Below are 20,713 nucleotides of genomic sequence, written 5' to 3' on the forward strand. Positions count from 1 at the left end.
ATCCTCTTCAACGAGAGTGTAGCAGCGATGGTTATCAATTGTTACCGCTTTAGGAAGGTCAATTCACATGGTCGCGAAGGCGAGGCTGAAATGCGGTTCCAAGTCAATGAGAAGCGACATCAGTTATGGTCGTGCGATCGAAGCGCGACTTCATCTCGCGGGCAATACACCAGTTGATGAAATTTATGTATCCAATACGCCACCAATTTAAACATTTGAATATGTACAATGTCTTTAGAATAGAAAAATGGGAAATCACAGGCTGTTTGTCATCAAATTCTTTTAAACGTATCCATAAAAAGTAATTGTACTATACACACCATTACCCGTATAAGATTCGATCAGTAACCTTAAATTTTAACTGCATTTTCACTAAGTAAAATTATTTAGCTATGTATTCAGTGCCAGAGTAAAACTACAGCTGATACGCGTGCTCCGATTGTGAGGATGAGGTGGGGTTCTTGTGAATTATTTCAATGTAGTGTTGATTTCATCTTGAAACCGGAATAACAGCAGTGTGTTGGTACTAAGGATGCATGCATTTGGCACTTATTTCAACATCTGGGTAAAGCCATTGCTCTGAATTCATGCAAAACTCTCAGTGCTCACCGGTGTAATGTCTACATTTATAGAATGAGGGCTTAAATACAGATGGGTCAGGCGTGTTCAATTGTGACGCGATGTTGTGGCGAATATAACTTAGGCTTCATTTGTACTGTTGTTTGTTCTGTGTATGTAGTAAATGCGATATTAGACAGCTTGGTGCAACAAGCCTCGAGCGGCAAAAGTTGTTTTTTTTTCCTATCGAGACGTTGGCCCCGCGAAATGTAGATAGCGCTGCCGTGCCTCCACTAGAGACGAGAGTGCAGTCTGCAGTGTCACTGACTCACAGGGCGCCCAGTGATCCGCGCTGAGAGCGTGCACCTTGCAATTTCTCTTTGTACTAATATTTTTCATCAGTCTTTTATTGCGATAGCAATTATATGGACACTCCAAAGCAGATTTCTGCCGTCGGCGTCGCCGTCGCCGTCGCCGTGAGGTCCCGTATGACGTGAATGGAGATGAAATCGTCGCCGCGCGCCGCCGAACGCTGTATGTGCGAGTGAAAGGGCGCGAGGGACGCGCGCTTTCACGGGGAGTGAACGCTCGGCGGAGAACAAACGCGCGTTCTGTGCCGTGCTCCCTTAAGGGCTGCAGAAGTAGGCGTCTCTGTCCTCCTTTACAATCACCATATATGTAGATCAAACGCGCCTTCTTCTGACGCACGAAAGGCCGTGGCGGGGGGGGGGGGGGAGGGGGAGGGAAGGGAGCGGACGTTTAGCTGCGGCACCAAGTGCCTATTTATATCAGAGGCTCCGTCAACAGTCACCAACGCCGCACGCATTTTGTGCGAACGCGGGCAAAATGCCGACGGCGTCGACAACAGTTCTGCGTGTTGCCGGTGCTGCTGCATGTCTACAGTGTACTAGAATAAGTACACTGTATGCATGTCCAAGTTTATACAGCTGATAAAGCTACTATCATTACTCCGTATAGCTCTCTACAAATTTGCTATCGCAATTGATGCTTCGCCTTTCAGGCGAAACTGCGACAACTTTTTTTTTTTTTTTTTTTACGTAACGACTAGGGCGCAAAACTTTCGCCCCCCCCCCCCCCCCCTCCGATACCAAGTGAAAAGCCACATCATCATCATCAATCCGCCATGCGTCACGTGACGCAGCATGGCGACTCCGTGGGTAATTCGCAAGCTTAGCCAGCTCGTCAGTACCGTCGCTGTGAAGCCACCCAGATGTCAGGCGGGCAGCCCAGCTAGGCAGCGTTTGCGTGCAAGTGCGCAGACGCGACTTCTACTGCTGATACGTATGCGGTTATCTATAACATTTCGGTACTAGCAGTGCAATTCCAGCTTGTGAAATGAAAAGGCAATAGAATATTTTCAACATCATTTAATTACTTCGGCGTTTCACAGTTAGAAATGGATCGCGCCTTTGTTTTCACTGGGCACCAACGTAGATAAACGATCCTGAACAAAATGGCGTGCTTGAATGCACGCGTGGGCCCAGTGGTAGAGACGAAAACGAATGATTATGAATGCAATGATGGAAGGTGAAGGAATACCGTGAGTGGCACAAACGACGCAACAGAGTTTGCGTCTACAATGGCAGCGCCCACGATGGCACGACTGATGAAGAGGATGAAAGTTTCGTTGGCTACGAAGCGTCCACCTTTCTCCTCGTCACTGGCCATCCAGACGGCTTGGTCATCGTCAGCACGCAAGCTGCAGTGGTCAGCCAGCCTCAGTGGTGGACGAGGTCCCAAACTGCGGAGGCGGTGGCGTCACCTTTTCGAGTAAGAGGGAACTCCCACTCGAGAGACACCTCACCGGCGTCAACACAATCGCAGGCACACGCTGCAGTTGTGCTACCCCTGTTGCCATCAGCCGCCTGCGCTGGAGGAATGGCCAGATCCTTCCACCAGGTGGTCTTGGTGGGGTTGGCGAGGTCGTCCAGCAGCCGGCACCAGTGGTCCATGACGTGCGCCGTGGTTGAGAAGCTGGCCAGCTGCAGCAAGGTGGTGACGACCGGGATGCTGGGCAAGTGAGGCAGGCCTGCAGGCAGCATACGACGAGCTGTGGTGAGCAGCCGGCAGCAGTTCTCGTAAGGCGATGGACTTCGTTTTTGGACGTCGAAGTAGTCGACCGCGATTCGTCGCTGCGTGTGCGAGCAGCCGGTTGGTCGGAAGACGCCCCACGGACGACAGGCTGGTCCCTTGGCACACCATGATTGCGGACAACATTCGAACGCTACGATGGCGACGGGGAGAAAGCCTGACGGGAGCCACGCGCATGTGGGCACGAGATCTTCGTCCATCTGTTCGTCGGCGCGAGCGTGAAGTAGCGCGTTTGAGTAATACACCAAAGTTTGTAAAATATTTTTTTTTTGTTGAAGATGGCTCGACGGCGAGAAAGAAAAAGACACCATGAAACAAGCCGTTAAATGGGAAGTTGTGCGCATGAACTCTCCTAGTCGCTTCTAGTGTGCGCCTGCCCGTGTCCATCGCTCGAATCCCAGTGTATGGTGCCCGAGTTTTCAAAATAAATATATCCCACTGGCAGTCTCGTGGGCCCGCAGATTAAGTTCTCGCTAGGCAGTGTGAAATTTTTTGTTTAGTTCTTTGGAAAATTCTGCCATAGCACTCTGGGATTCCAGCAACCAAGGCAGGCGGACATCAGAACGACTAACGGAATGAGCTCCATAACAGCTATTACTACAAAACGTTCCCAGTGCCGTGTGAGAACTTGAAGTACGGACTCACAAGAAGGTCAGTCGAAAATTCTACCTATCAGCGTTGAAAAGTGTTTCCGACGATACTGCATAAAGGAATACATATAAAGCCTGGGCGATACGTTGCCTAGCCTCGTGGGCGCTCATTAAAATGATTGGCTGGCACCCACGCTCGGTAGTTGTTATCATTATCCTGAGTGCTTGTGGCGCTCGGCAGCTTATAGATGAACAACCGGCCCCGAGGTAAAAGATAATGAACGACGCCTGTGGCTTCGCTTGAAAGTGACACCTACGCATTCGAAGGCGACGAAGGAAATTAAATTCTGGCCTTTTACGTGCCAAAACCACTTTACGATTAATAGGTACGCCGTAGTGGTGGACTCTGGAATTAATTTTCACCACCTGGGGTTCTTTAACGTGCGTCCAATGCACGGGCTTTTTGCATTTCGCTCCCACTGAAATGCGGCCGCCGCTTCTGCAACTGATGCCAGGGATGAAATGATGCACTGCCACCTACGAGATATATTTGTGTGAGTATTCTTTTCCCTGTGCACTTGCAGCGCTGCAATATAGGATACACGGAGGCTTAGATTGTGAATTCCGTCAGGTACTATGCAAAAAAAAAAACTACATGGCGTTGTCGTATCATCGTCGTTGTTGGCATGGATGCCGTCGTTGCTTTTGGCGTTGTTTTCCGCCACACGCCTGATTCTGGGCCCATACTTTAGTGCAGGTATGTGCCATGTTTGATGCTGATCATCATTGCAATGCACGCCTCTTTCTTGCCGCCGTCGCTGATTTCATGAGAGTGACTGACGAAGAATTACACTTCCACACGCCAACAACCCGCCATCTTGCCGAGTAGAACTTGTATGCGATGCACATGTCACCCTCGTACGCTATATATAGTATTGCTTGGTCTGAGCTCCACAATTAACGCACAGGCACCACCGCTCTCAGAGTCTGTGTGAGGTGCAAAACCTTGTGCTAGCCATACGCTGATTTTTGCGTGCGCAGTGCTTAGCACGCCCAAATCCCAAATGCACAATGCTAGAGGCTACCTTGTGGTCAGTGTGATAAGTTTCAGGAAGTTGTCCGAAAGCAATACTATTTTCTATTCCCGTCGTTCAGTACGACAAAGTCCAAGCCCTTACCCGATTGGGGTGTCGCCGGCATAGCATGAAGTATGACTTTAAAATGTACAGTTTCCTACCATCAGTCTTTAAATTCTGTTTGTGTAAAATAATCTTTAAGTCAGTGGACGAGGTAGTTCCTTTGCTGAAGGCTTCTTGCTTTTCAGGCATCAGGACTCGTTTTGAAAGTCCTGGCTGATAATTTGTCAACTTTAGAGCCATAAATTTTACAACTAATGTAGATGCAGTGCGACCTACGAGATTTGAGGGACAGATTTGTTCGCTGTAAGTTTGCAGTGCTGCAGTATTGGGTACATGGTGGGTTGCGATTGTGCATTATGTGAGCTACTATGTAAAAAAAAACTATGTGGCGTTATTCTGTCATCATCTATGTTAACATTTATGCCGACAATGCCTTCGACGTTGTTTTCCACCAAACGTCTTGATTCTGGGTGGGTACTTTAGTGCGGGTATGTGCAATGTCTCAGGCTCATCATCAATATCAGCACGCCTCTCTCATGCCGCCATCGCGGCTGTCATGAGATTGTCTAACGAAAAATTTCACTTACACATGCGAACGACCCACAATCTTGCCAAGAACAACTTGTATGCGATGGATATAACGTCATCCTCGTTCCACTATAATTTTGCTTGATCTAAGCTCCAAGATTCGTGCACAGGCACCACAGCTCTCAGAGCCTGTGTGGAGTACGAAACCTCGTGCTAGATTCCCAACGCTCTTTTTGTGTGTGTGTGAGTGTGTGTGTGCAGTGGTTAGCGTACCCAAATTCCAAGTGCAGAATATTGCAGTGACATTGGTTCGAATCCCAGGAATGAAGATTGTAAATTGTGTTGTTTTTTTCCTAATAATATGCTGACGCTCAGGATGATGAGGCGGATTAACGACGACAAAATAAGATCGACAGCACATAGATTAATGAACGGAGGAACGGACAACTCGAATCCAATTTAGTGCACTTAACTGCCGTCACAGCAAAGAAAAAAAAAAAAAAGCTACACGCAGACTGTGCAGTTCGCCGTCTTCATGCTCTAGGTCAACACTAATAGCGAGGCTGTTAGTGTTGAAAATTGCAATGGCAAATTTACACGCTCCCAACGATCAGGAACAGGGGATAGGGGTCGGTTTTACGTCCTTCGCATGACCCTCTTCGTAGCAATCATTGCAAAACTACTCTTCGATGATAGTGCGGTAAAAACGGCTGTTATCTTTTGTTACCGCTTTTAGTTTATTCATTATGCACACTTTACCACGTACAGCTCATGGTCAAGTTCACTAACACGGCCCGCTCGGTATAATACCGCCGCTGTCAAACCGCGGAGACGTCAGAAGGACATCCTCTCTCTGCTATGCTTATACGAGCAACCACGCTGGCTGACGCGCCAGCCATGATCTACAAGATTTGTGTGCGAGCAGCGAGGTTACAGCTTGAAAAAATAAGATGCATCGGAATATTTTCAACACAATTTAATTCTTTCAGCGCTTCACAGTTCGAATCGAAAAGCGCCTTTCTTTTCAATGCGTATAAAATTTGATAAATTATACCGAGCAAGAATGCGTGCGTGATTGCACGCGCGGGTCAAAGGGTACAGGCGGGCAAAGATGATTATGAACGCGCTGATGTAGTGCTGAATGAACACAATGAGAAAGAGCCATGGCTCCGCACAGTGGGGGCCGACATCGGCGGTGCCCACGATGATGCGACTGATGAAGAGGGTGAAGTTATCGTCGCCGACGAAGCGTTCACCTCTGTCCACGTAGCAGGCCATCCAGAGGATGCAAGCGATCGTCGTCGCACCAGCTGCAGTGGCCAGGCAGCCTCGGTGGCAGACGAGGCCACGATCTGCGGAGGCGGTAGCGTCACCTCCTCGAGTCAGATGGAATTCCCAGTCATCGCGGGACACGAGAGGCGCCCCACCGCCGTCCGCACCGTGGCTGGCGCACGCTGCACTGGTGCTACCCCGGCTGCTGTCGGCTGCCTACGCCGGAGGAATGGCCATTTCCTTCCGCCAGGTGGACTTGGCGGGGTTGGCGAGCTCGTCCAGCAGCCGGCACCAGTGGTCCATGACGTGCACTGTGGCTGGGAAGCTGGCCAGGTGCAGCAAGGTGGTGACGACCGGGATACTGGGAAAGTGAGGCAGGCCTGCGGGCAGCATACGACGAGCTGTGGTGAGCAGCCGGCAGCAGTGCTCGTAAGGCGATGGGCTTCGGTCTTGGACGTCGAAGTAGTCGACCGCGATTCGTCGCTGTGTGTACGAGCAGCTGGTTGGTCGGAAGACGCCCCAAGGACGATAGTCTGGTCCCTTGGAACACCATGATCGCGGACAACATTCGAACGCTACGATGGCGACGATACGAATGCCTGACGCCAGCCACGCGCATCGGCACGAGATCTTCTTCGTCCACCTTTTTCTCAACGCGAGCGTGGATTAGCAAGCCTGAGTAATTCGCTAATGTATGTGGGTAGTTAGTTATATTTTAATTTTTATTTGGCCCGAGGAAGAAAAAAAAACAACAAACTGTGGCAGCTCCCACGCACTGTGGGAATCGACGTTATGCAAAATAATTTGGTGTGATGTAGATGCACAGCTGGCCATACAGCATTGCTTGGGGTTCCACAAAGCGTCACGAGATTGACCAATGTGATTGTGTAAATCCAGTATTTCTGTGTGGGACGCGAGTACAGTGAACTGGAATTAACGCGAGAGTCCGTGAGTGTGACGACAGCCTCAAGACGACGACTGACGGTGACGACGCTTACGTGATTTCAGCGAACCGACCGAATTGATGTAAACGATTGGCATGAAGGTACGAGATGGGTAAGAAACGCGGAAACTAAATTCTCACTGAAGGCAGCACGTGGTATCACATATAAGACACAAACAGGTGACTTGACGGCGTTACTGAAGAAAAACCTGAAGGCCGTTTCCTTTTATGGGCATTCGGACAAGTGGCGGGGTGCAGCAGCTCGCCTTGGCCAAGTCGTGGAGGTGCTGCCACAGTGGGATTCGAAGCAGCGTTGTCGTACTTAGAAACTATGTGCACCGGGAAAGAGCACGCCTCGATGTTTGATTAACCAGCCTATCTGGTAACGACGAGAAGGGCCATGAAAGTCCGGTAACACCTTTAGGAGGAACGAGATGGTGGTGGTGGTGGCAAAAAACATTATTCAGTGTGAAGAGAAGCGTGGGGCCCCTAATGGGGCCCTGCATACTGAGTAGGATCCCTAGTCGGGGACCCGATTGGTCGAAGCCACCAGCCTGGCTCTCTGGACCAAGGCCTATTTGGCCCGGAGGTCTGAGCAACCAAGCAGTGTTGCCTCCCAGTCCTCTCGGGTAGGGCTGGGGTTGGGGATAAGGGCTGGATTACTTTGGCAGGCCCAGACCATGTGGAAGGTGTCTTCCCCCTCCCCACAGTGGTGGCACGTGCTGGTGACCATTGGGTTAACATGTTTAAGGATTGCCGGGCAGAGCATCGTGTTTTTGAAAAGCCGCAAAAGAATGCGTTCGTTGGCCTTCCCCAGGCCCTTGGCAAGCGCTGGGTACAGGCGATGATTATCCTTATAATATTTTGAAATCTTAAATCGAAGCAAGAGTTCTTCCTTTAGGTCATTAGGGTTGTTAGGAGGTACCCGGGAAATGAGTGCTCGGGTGCATCAGCATCAGCAGCCTCATTCCCTCTTACGCCCTGGTGACCTGGTGTCCATACGATTTGTTTAGGGGAGGAAACTGTGTCCCTCATACAGCTTCGCAGTATTTTCTCAGCAAGGGGGGTGACCCAGTCTGCCTCATAATTGCGACATGCGCTTCGCGAGTCGGTTATGATTTGTTTAGATCGAGAGTCGGATGCCGCTAATGCAATGGCTACCTCCTCCGCCTGTGTTGTTCCCGGTGCTCTAAAAGAGAGTCCGTCTATCTGCCTTTGTTCGTGGACCACTGCTGCCGTATATATACCACCCCCGTGAGTTTGGACCGGCGATGTCTAATAGACACCGTGTTTCAGGCTATAGTATCTTTCTAAGGCTTGTGCCCTAGCCGGTCGGCGTCCATTATGGTCATCATTGTCCATTTTCGTGGGGAGTGGATGAACTATGGTGGCGCGTCTTCATAGTCAAGGTACCCTTACCCGCTCTTGTACATATGCACGTCGTGTTGGATGTGTAGTTGGGCCAAAAGATTTCGCCCGAATCGTGCTTGTGCTAATCTTGTGTATTGGTTGGTAGGATGAGCCTCCTTGAGCTCCCGGTTGGTGTTTACCACTCCTAAGGCGAGGAGGCGCCCGTTGGATGTGGAAACCGGGAGGTCAAGAGCTCGCTTGATCATTTTGCGCATGACGACCTCTATTTTCTCCTCCTCGTGTTTGAGCAAATGGAGGTAGGGTAATGAGTAGAGGATTCTACTGGTGATAAAAGCACGTGCTAGCCGCACAGCATTCTTGCATCTGAGCCCTCCTCACTTATTGGATACGCTGTGGACCATTCGGCCCACCTGATCTCCAATCTTGCGTAATTTGTCTAATGTTGTATCCACTCTCAGTTGATTGTGAATGAAAAGGCCTAGTATTCGTATCTCTCTTGCCTCGGGGATAGGTCCACTCGGCAAAGATATATTTTTGTTCCTGGTGTCCTTAGGAGATGCCCTAATGTGGACAAATTCCGATTTGGTCGGTGTACATTGAAGACCACAGTGTCCCTCATAGGATTCTACCATGCGGGCCGCTGTTTGCAGGCTTTCTTCAGTGTACCATAGGTTGCCCTGAGTAGCCCACAGAATGATGTGGTTGGCATACAACGCATGTTGGACGCCTTCAACCACATTCAGACGGGGAGGGAGGTGCGTCATGGCGATATTGAAGAGACGAGGGGACAGCACTGCGCGTTTTGGTGTCCCTCTTGTACCCATTTCGTAAGGTAAGTATTCATCATTCTGTGGGCGGACCAGAGCGGTTCTGTCCGATAAGAAGTCTTTAATATAATTGAAAGTGTTCTCATTCCGGAAACGGCCGCTTTGAGATCATGGAGCTGGATCGAAATGGATCATGGAAATAGATTGGTTGGCTCGAGCGCAGACGGCACGCGAGAATCAGAGCCGAGAGTCCGATTACGAAGCTTGAATTCCGATGAAACGACCATCACGGCATCACGAACTCGAGCATATAGTCATGGACCCAAGTTAGCAGACAACTTGGACCACTGGGCCGGCATAAGTTCTTGTCATGGTTATGTCATGCCATGCATGCATGTATGCATATCATGAATTTATGTCATTCTTGTCATGCATATGGCATGATATTCAGGACATGTTTCTCTTATCATCACCAATTTCTATCTTCGTCACAGTATGGTTTTCAACCAAACATGTCGACTGAACTCGCACTCCTTACTCAGAAAGAATTCATAATAGAAAATTTTTGAAATAAAGATATGGTACAGGGAATTTTCCTAGGTTTCACGAAAGCCTTCGCGGTCTCATTAATCATCGCGCCCTTCTTCAGAAACTCGAGCACTACGGTTACCGTGGGAAATTATTGTCTTTAAATTCGTTAAAAAACCCCCGGTGGTCCAAATTTCCGGAGTTCCCCACTACGGCGTGCCTCATAATCAGAACTGGTTTTGGCACGTAAAACCCTATAATTTAATTTCTTCATATTTACAACATCGCAGACAATTCGTTGACCTTAACCGGCATTACTCTTCATTCAAACCACTAACTTCGGGTGTTCCTCAAGGGAGCATTTTTGGCCCCTCCCTTTTCATACTGTACGTTAAAGAACTCGTGAATATTGATAGTACGTTAAAGTACACCATATACAACGACGACACGCAGTTATTCTTTCCAGGGGTTTCCGGTGTTGAGTTGAGTGAAAGAGCCAATATGACATTAGCACTAATTAATACCTGGGCTCTTGAAAACGATTTAGAGATCAATGTTCAAAAGAGTAAATCTGTAATATTCCACCCGCGTCAAAAATGTTTCCATCTTCCACCCTTCATGATAACTATCATAACTAACACTGAACTAGAAGTTCGCTCTTTTTAAACGTTAGGAATCTACTTTTCTGGAACCTTGTTATGGAATGATCACGTCAGTTGCCTTATCGGGAAGTTTTCTCGTACGACTGGTTTGATGCGCCATCCCTGTTCATTTTTTCCAGTGTCGGTAAATATCTTATTATCTAATTCTTTACATGCCTCGATAAGGAGTTATGACGTCCTAGTATGGTCCACTACAACCCTCGAAAACATAAACAGACTTCTTCGGACTACAAAAACGAGTCGTTCGCATTGCCTTAAAAGTTTCTCCTGACTCGCACTCTGCGGAATTATTTCATAAATTCAACATTATCAATGTGAAATCATTGTATCCCTACAGGCTTGCTCGACATTACAAATCTGACCTATCTAGACGAACCAATACATTAGATAGCTTGGCGGGACTTCAATCAAACCATTCTTTATACACTACACGTAAACCTGAAAAGTGGACAGTTGATGCATTCCGTATGAACTATGGAAAACAAATGTTGACATTTCGCTTGCCATCTTTACTAAATGAACTGTCAAGAGATCTCAATGATATCTGTGAAGTATCGTTTAAAATTTTGCGCACAATATACTTGTGATTCTGAAATAAGTCTGTAATCTGTTATGGTACACGCAATATTCATTCTGGATAAGTGACTCTTTTTTTGCGTTCCTTAGTACCCTTTATGTTTATCCTACATCTTGAGCTACTAAAACTATTTTATAACTTCATTAGTAAGCTTATTCTTGTTTTTTATGTTTATTCTGTGCAACCTGATATTTGTCATTGCTCACAAATTTCATTATGATTGTGTGACTTGTGCTAGACAATAATCAATGTTTTGTATTTCTATTGTTAATACACACGTACTGCGAATCTGTAACCCACGTAGTGAGATCGCGCTCTTTCTCGCTGTGTACCATTTGTAGGGGGCACGGACCCAGTCAAGCCTGCTGAAGGCTTTTTGTCCGCGCTCCTAAACATTATGTGATGTCTGAATAAAGTTAGTTTGTTTGCTTGTTTGTGTGTTGCTTGAATCATGTCATGGCTTGGCATAAGAACATAAACAGCATTTATGCCAATAATTTTATGACATACATATAGCATAACATGTCATTAATGGCAGACATGCATTACATGACAGGCATATCCAGAATATATCCAGTTAAAGAAATGCATGTCATTCCATTACTAATCTTATTTAGGATATTCATGTCATGACAGATTGGCATTCATGTCAGTTAGATTTTCTAACAAGTTGTATGTCAGGATATGCATGGAATTAATGAAATGACATACATCACATGATGACATGCATGTCACGACGTGATTGTCATGAATGACATAAATGACATGAGGTGATGGCGTCGTGGTCATTTCGTTAACTGGATCTGTATCAGGATATGTTTGACGAGACATGCGTGCATGCCATGACAACAATGACAGGGAATGAAATGCTGAAGCATGCATTCATATAATGCCATGTTATTTATTTATTTATTTATTTATTTATTTATTTATTTATTTATTTATTTATTTATTTATTTATTTATTTATTTATTTATTCATTCATTTAAACATACTGCAGCCCCGAAGGGCTATCGCAGGAGTGGGAAATACAATACTTAAAAAGCATAACAAAGAGCAGTGAACATCAATGATTAGTAATATACAATAAAAATTCATCGAGTGGTAAATATCTTGCGTAACCAGGCAGATCATTCTACAATTCTATAGACCGGAGAAAAGAAAAGTATTTAAACGCATCGGTACGATGGTGAAAAGTGGTCATATTCAACCCATGGTAATGTCTGGTGGTTGTAGGTCTAGCAGGTGCGATGTATTTGCTAGGTAGGGGGAATCGTGGGGAGTTTAATATTAGAGTATAAAGAAACTTCAAAGATTCAACGTGACGACGAGAAGAGAGACTGGTAAGTTGAAGACTAATAAGACGGGAACTGGGTGAAAAATACTCGTCAAAGCGACGATAAATGAAGCGTACAGCTTTCTTCTGGACGAATTCAATTTTGTTGATGTCAGATAATTTGTGTGGGTTCCATACGACAGAGCCATACTCCAGTATTGGACGAACCAGCGTTTTGTAAGTGAGGAGTCGTGTGCTAAGCGGGGCAGAACGTAATGTGCGTTGCAAGTAGCCTAACCTTCTAAGCGCACGGTTGCACATGAGTTTGATGCGATGTGACCAAGATAAATCCTGAGTGAATAGAAGATCTAGATATTTATACTGTGAAACATCTCCTAGAGGGCAGCCATTAAACGAATAGTTAAATGGAGAAGGGAAATAACGTTTGGTAAATGACATAGATACAGTTTTCCGGAAATTGATTTGCATCTGCCAAGTCTCACACCATGATTGAAATGATGCAAATGAATCATTAAGGATAATGTGATCATGAGGAGTTTTAACCGTATGGTACAAAACACAATCATCTGCGTACATGCGTATTTTAACAGGAATATTGCTTGGCAGCTCATTTATGAAAAAAAAAACAAAAAAACAGAAGAGGACCTAATACTGAACCTTGAGGCACGCCAGACGTTACACTGCAAGTGGAGGATTGAGAAGACCTATAGAGTACGTACTGAGACCGATTGGATAAAAAAGAAGAAATCCAGTTAACTAATGCTTGGTTGTTAAGAATAACAGATGAACTTTTTCAACAGTTTGGAGTGTGACACAGTGTCGAAAGATTTTGAAAAATCTATAAATATTGCGTCGATTTGATCACCTACATCGAGGACCTGGAGGATATCATGAGTGAATTCACTGAGCTGGGTTGTGGGGCTAAATCCGCGTCGAAAACCGTGTTGAGCCTTTCCAACTTTTCCAATATGCAGGACATCTCAGGCGTCCTGCATATTCTACCCATGAACGTGTTGCTCGGTATGCAGAACACAGCTTGCGGTTTTCTCAGTTTATATGCTAAAGCGCACGTGAGCCGAATGAGTAGCAATTCTGTACAGCACTTCTGAATTGGTACTGTGCGCTTGTGTTTCCTGGCACCAAACAAGTGCAATATATCCTATAGTAGTTCTCTCTGTTTTTTGTTGATGGTGGCGCAAAAGGTGCGCCAATATGTGCTCCTCCGTATATTTATAATCTATTCTACCAGTAGTTGGTTTTCGTTTTCGTTATAACTAGGAAAATATTAACGAAAGGTCCTTCTTGCCCATGGTTCTCAATTTTCATGCAAGTCTTGCGGTCATATTCCGGTGGCGGGCTTTCGGGAGGCACCACCCGAATTGACGCTTTTTGATAGCAAGACTTTGAAAAGTTGTTCCGACAAGTAATTTAATTCACGAGATTTGTCATCAGGCGGACAATTTTTACTATTACATGCACAATAAAGAAATTTTAAATTAAGCTGTATACGTAAAGTACACTTAAAGAATGGCAAAATGTCTCCTTTTACCGTGAGAAGAGGCTTAGTAAGGCAGAAAACACACAAGCACTAAATCCGGGTGGTTACGCTGCCATGAAGGGCTTGGACAAGCTGGAACGGTTCAGTCACGATGGCGGTGTGCGCACTTATCAAAACAAAAGACAAAAATGCCAAGAATGTGACGAGGACACAGTGCTGTGTCTTCGTTATATTCTTTTTATTTTTTTTCTTCTTTTTTGTCACTTGCGTCGCGTAGTGCGCTGACCGCCATCATATCTAAAGAGTTGCTAGTCAAGAGGTCATGGTTTTCGTTAGCGTTTGCATAGATGTATAGTTAACTGTTTTTCATTAAAGAAGTACTATGCCTAGCATGTTTTGCGAACTTATCTGAAGCCAGAAGGCCCAAAATACGATAACAAAATTTTTGAACTCGTGACGTGACTCGTACCGACCCTGAGTTTTCGATGAGCAATTTCGCCAAGCAGGGGAATTTGGTCTTTATTTATTCAATTCGCTATCGAAATTTTCTCACTGAATGAACAAAAACGGTAAAACAATATTTTGCAATTGTAAAGTATTTTCTTATAGCTGCGCTTTTCTCACCGTTCCGTCCGTCTGAAAGCACCCCCATGTTTGACCTTGCTATTGCAATGGCGAACCCGCAACATGCGTAGCAAATGCGCTGTACGTGCTGTCCGAAAAGCGTAAGTTCTGGAAGTGTGCAAGACGACAGTAGGCGCCAGCCAGCCCTTCTGTAAGAGAGAGTTAGAGAAAGCTTCGTCGAGAGTAGATACAAATTTGGGAAGTTATATATATATATATATAGATATGAACGAGAAGCAAGGGAACACTCCCAGGGTGAGTTCTAGTTGTAAAACATAAATACCCCAGAAAGGGGATGGGAAGACGGCTCCGCGGTAGCTCAATGGTGAGAGCATCGCACGCGTAATGCGAAGACTTGGGTTCGTTCCCCACCTGCGGACAGTTGTTTTTTCATCCACTTTAATTTCTGGTAATTTATCATTTGCTTTAATTGAATTAGTAAGTACAAGTGATTTCCCCTATGTTGTCCGTGGTGTCACTGTTTGTTGGCTTCTTATGATATATATATATATATATATATATATATATATATATAGCCAAAATATCGATGAAAAGAAAAGAGGGGGTTGTTTCTTAGAGAATGGCACCATCTTGCCAGAAGAACGTGATGTCGTCGAGTTGCTTCTCCTTGAAGGTACGTTGTAGAAGCGCGATGGGACGAGGACAAAAAACGCCCACACTTCTAGCATACTCCATCTCGCAAGTCGTTTGCAGCACCGGAGAAGCTGCAAGACTCCTTAGCCAAATGCGAAGGCCGAATACACCTCGAAATATGTTCATCTGGGCTCCGTCGTCTGCTCAGCGGGTGCTGAATTCGCGGTATATACGGCGTCGGCGCGCATGCACAAAGGTCCTAACATGGGACGTATCGCTGTAACGTATCATGTATACCAAGGAAAAACAAAACTCTATATTCTGCCATTAATCAGACAGGTTACGCCCGGTAATATATTCCGTTGCGTAAAGCTATTGCCTGTGTACGCCTCGTATACCTTCGGCAATGCTGCAAATGATTTGTAATATAGTATAGTTGGCAGTCAGCACCATAGTCATGTTGCGTGAGCTTTTTTTGTCCGCTTCCCATCACACTATTTCAATATATTGTTGCTGCTGGTGATGTACCCCGCACTTCCACCAAGATGTTACGGGGAGATTTACAGAAAAGGGGGTTTATTCACACTATGTACAAGAAGACTAAATGTTGGCCAACAACAACAAAGATGGCAAACCACAGTTTCACCTCTTCCTCGTCTCTTCGGCTCTATGCTTCAGCATCTTCTTTGTCTGCCGGACAACTGGCTCATAACAATATCTTACCATAAGTTTTGCAAACACCCTTCATGCATGCACCAACGTGCACTGTATTTTTTATTGCGATAACAATTATATGGACACTCTAGGCGAATTTCTGCTGTCGTCGTCGCCGTCGTCGTTGCCGTGAGGTTCCGTATAAAGTCCAAGGGCGATAACACCGTCCCCGCGCGCCCTACGCTATGTGTGAGTGAAAGCGTGCGAGGGGAGCCGATGACGAGGCTCCATCTCGTCCGCGCGAAAGGGAAGAAAGCAGACAGGAAGTGCGTCGTATTTCGCCGCGCGCGAGGCACCCAACGTTGCGAGGCATCGGGGGGAGGGGAAAGAGAGGGGGGGGGCATTTTACTCCGGCTGAAAGCGAATGTGGGGGCTGCGCGAGGTCGCGCGACCTTATCTTGCGAGCGATCTGCATTGGGGGCAGAGTCTGTAGGTGCGTCGGCATCTCGTAGCTTTGTGCGTGCTGTGTTCTCGGCGCTCAGGTTGCGTTGAAGTGATACAAAACTGCACGAATGTCACTTCGCTCGCTGCTGCTCTGCGTTTCCTCACGTCTGCGTTTTGACAGCGAGTGTCCGCGATCATCGAGTGTGATGCGTCCATGTTTTCTGTGCGCGCTGACACTATGCTCGTTAATTTAGTTAGGAAGTGAATGTTTACAAGTTGATACGGCCAATAAAGGTACTATCCTTACTTCATATGGATCTCTGCCAATTTGCTATCGCAATCGATGCTTCTCATTTCGGGCGAAACTGCGACTTTTTAACTGCTAAGAAACATTAGGGTATTTTTGCACTGTTCTCAAAATTTTCGGGAGGACGCTGTTTTTTTTTTCAAGGTTTTCTCACGCCTTCAAAATTTCCGGAAACGTTACATCTCCAGTGGACGGCTGAGCACATATACGCTGCCCTCGCCCCCTTTCATGGAGGTAATCTGCGATGGATGTCGGGGTTGGGCGAGCCGAGATTGCTGGTGGCTTCATATGTGCTGTCTTCTCGCTCGCATAGTGTTGCAGGTGGCGCACTCTCGAATTTCGGAGATGCATTGAAGCGATAGGCAGCACGAAGCGTTCGCTCCCCGCTGCCGGTGGTCTTGAGCACGCCATCATTGTGACAGATTGAGATCTTTTCATGTCTACCTGTGCGCATTACACCGCGCTTGTTAATTTAATTAGTAAGCGAATGTGTACTGCAATTTAATGGTCGATAAAACTACGAGCCTTACTGAGTGTAGTTCAATATCTTGCTATCGCTATTAATCTTTCGCCTTCCAGGGTAAAGCTGAGTTCTTTTTTATTTTTTATTTTCCAGCGCAGCTGTTATACGCTAGGTTCTGGTGGTTTTTGTGCGTAGGCAGGAAAGGTGGCGGCCGCCCTGAGCTCACGACCGGCCGATCCCGGTGATAAAAACGGTGATAAAAGCGTATCGCCTGGTATGTCCCAGCTGCGTTTAATCGCGACAAGTCTCAAAACGTATTGTAGATAAGAAAAATATCGTAATAAAGAAAGTAAAACCGGAATAGACGCTGTTTAGTATGGATTGCGATTTGACGTCACCGGCTCTACAGGCAAACCACGTAACCCTATCTCAGTTTCCTTTCACCCGTGCAATGTGTAGTCCGCGTGCGGTAAGGACTGCGGAACAACAGTTAAAAAATAGCGTGCCTACGAAGAACACCGTTGTGAACAGAAGCGGAAATGTCGGTGGCGACGGCGGGCGGCACGTAATACGGACGAAGATCACGCCGCAAACGCCAAGCGTATGCACCTTTGGTTTGATCACCCCTACGGACTCAACCCCTATCGTAATTGTGGGCGATTTCAACGTAGACGTGTCTCGGCCAGACGGAAAGTGCACGGTTTGTGCCGTTTCCCTTGGAAATGTTCAGCATTCGATGTTACACAAGCATCAGTGTGCCCACGACGCGTCATCGGCCGTGTATAGGCCTCACATAAAGCTCCGCTGATCATCCACTTTCCCAGAGTTGAATGGCTCTGAATTTCTTTTTTAATAGAAATTATATATTATTTACTAGTTACTGGCATTACATTTCTTTCAAGTCGGATATAAGTATTCATGCGCGTGAATAAAGCATCAGAACATGACGAAAGCCTTCTGGCAGAACTCCAAGAGCAATTCTTGTCGAAAACGGCGATTCTGCAATGCAGGGCATCGAACGGCAATGTTCGCTGTAGCTAAAAGGCGTGCAGAAGGAGCAGTGCCTCTCTCGGTTTTGCAGCAACCTTGATAAAGACAATTATGGTGGAAATAATAAATATGGTGGATAACAATGTCTTCAAAGTTGTGTCTCTCGTCGGAAGCGCTTACGTGTTTGAGCAGGAGTTTCCCCATGATGACTATGAACAAAAGCCGCTTTAGATCTTTAAGGACAGACGTGACATTACAAAAGGCGCTAAGGACAGCGGTGAATGGCACCAGACCATCTTTACAGAAACGAAAGATGCAATGTTTATCACTAAAGTTTGGGCCCTCGCTGATTTTGAGTTGTGCAGCCCTAATCTGTAGGCAAAAATGGCGGCCTTAAAAACACGACTTCATCCAGGTTAAATACCTGCGTCTACTGATATGTGCTGAGCATCTCTATATTGGCACATTTTTCATGTGAAAAGAACGCATCTTCACATCTGGGAAGCGGAGTTTGGCGTCCACTTACGACGAGCCAGAAACACGACAAACTTGGTTTAATTTTCGAGCAAGCAAACATTCAACAAGTGCCACGAAAATGTAGCGGTGCTCGTGGAATGACAGTGCTGTATACACGGCCACAGCAAAACATTCCTGGGAACCGAAAACAGCGTACGACCACTACTGCCGGAGCAAAGCACGTGTGGCATGAACAGAATACGACAGTAAAATGAGCGCCACGACACACTGTTTCAGCAAGCACATTTATTTAACACGCGCACCACTCGCGGATACAGGAAGGAAATGGGGGGGAGGAGGTGTTTCCGCTCGGTGTCTCTTGAGCACCGGCAAATCGACAACCGTGCCACGGCTAGTTAGTGCTCACGCCGCAGAAAGGAGCGTCACTGGCGTTGGCCAGCGGGGGCGCGTATTGGCAGTCAGTGTTGCAAAAGTTGGCGTGTCTAGTACTCGCAAGTGTTCGGAGCCGGTCCTGAAGTGGAAGATCAACGCCTTGTCGAGCCTAACCCTCGGACGGAATGTGTGAGATTGCCAGGGTCATGGCGGCTAGGGCTGCTGGGGCAGAACCAACTGCGGCGCATCTGCTGACTCGCCTCTGGCCTGCTTCTTTCTCTAAAGCGCGTTTCTTCTATTTTGTCTCCCCTGGTCATATTATTTGTGCCTTTGAATGCCATTTCTCAAACATTTGCCATTTCTCAAACGGCGGCGGCGTCTTGCATCCCCTGCATCAGGGGGTGGTTAAGAGCGTGTCTGATGTATATATGGCAGGGGTGCGGGAGAGGGTACATGATACTTGTCCAACGAGAGCTCCCTCGGCGTCCCCACAATACTCTCTTGGAGCTCCCTGGCAGTTGCCACAATGCCCTCTGGAACTTCCCGGGCGTCTACAGAATTATCTCTGGACGGCTGTAATTACGCCTGGCCCTCGCAAAAGCATTGCAGGAGCTGCAGCGCTTACCTTTGTACTGACGCGAAACAGAAAAAGATATAACGGTATAGAGGAAATAGAGACAGGAGACAGAGACGGGTAATTGCACGAAACGGGTAATTAATAACGTTGCCACTCTTCGCTCGTGGCAACTAAGCTAAGCAGCTAAGCTATGAGTGAGCGTCCAGTACGTGAGTGAACGCCGATAAGTGTCAGTGTACAGAACTCGGCGATTGAAACGCGATCTCGGACAGCATGGCGGGCGCCGCTTGTTGCGCCACTGGTGATCGCTGGGTGGTCGTTTAGGGGGCCGAATGCAGTTACGATGCATCAAAAAGCTTCTCGCTTTAATGTGACACAAAAATGCATCATCTCAGTCTCATCAGCGCCCACCGTTGGCGGAAAAAGGTTCCGGCCGTCATGTTGTCCGAGATCGCGTTTTCCATCGCCGAGCGCCGTACATTTGAAGATGAATGAGGGCCGGCGAGTGGAAGTAGACAGGAGAATTAACGCGAGCCAGTGCCGCTGAGGTTGACTGTGCGTGGGTGTGAAAGAAAACGTGCACCTGTGAATGCACCTGTGAATGCGAGCGTACATGAGTGAGTGTGAATGCATGCGCGTGGTGCAAGTTGAGTGATCGCTTGGTGAACCGGGCGCGACCTTTCGGTCGGCTTTTCACGAACACTCATTCTCGGTGGAGCGTACGGCATAAATCGGCCTACAATGGGCGAAGAGCTAAAGTTGGCGGTTTGTGCTATCAGTGAGTTGAGTTGCCCAATCAGTGATCACCATGTTAAAGGGACACTAAAGAGATACACTGAATCAGTTTAGACCGATACCTCGTTCTTTGGAAACACTATTTTCGTTACCTTCATGATGACAGATGGAATATTAAAAGACGAAATGAAGATCGAAGTTTCATTTTTTTTTATTTCCGCCGACACCCCAGCGCCGCTATGTCAGCGTGACGTCACGGATTTCAAGGTATTTTTTCGTATTTGAGCCGCGTTGCCTGAATAAAAGCTTCCGAAACTTGCCATGTTCAATCTTTGGATCCTTTGAAACACAATGTAGTTCATTTTTACAGATAGGAAAGAGAGAGAGAGAGAGATAAATGAGATGGGAAAGGCAGGGAGGTTAACCGGAAGGTAGATATCCAGTTTGCTACCCTGCACTGGGGAAGGGGTAAGGGGAGACAGAAAGATAAAGAAAAATGCACACACAAAGAGAGAGATCAGGAAAACACACACACACACACACACACACACACACGTTTCATGAATTCTTTGTTCTGTTTCCAGACTTTGAACATTAATCTTCAACCCTATTGTTAAACTTTCTCGGTTAAGGT

The sequence above is a fragment of the Dermacentor silvarum genome, chromosome 8 (assembly GCF_013339745.2).
Source record: "Dermacentor silvarum isolate Dsil-2018 chromosome 8, BIME_Dsil_1.4, whole genome shotgun sequence".
NCBI classification, from domain to species: domain Eukaryota; kingdom Metazoa; phylum Arthropoda; class Arachnida; order Ixodida; family Ixodidae; genus Dermacentor; species Dermacentor silvarum.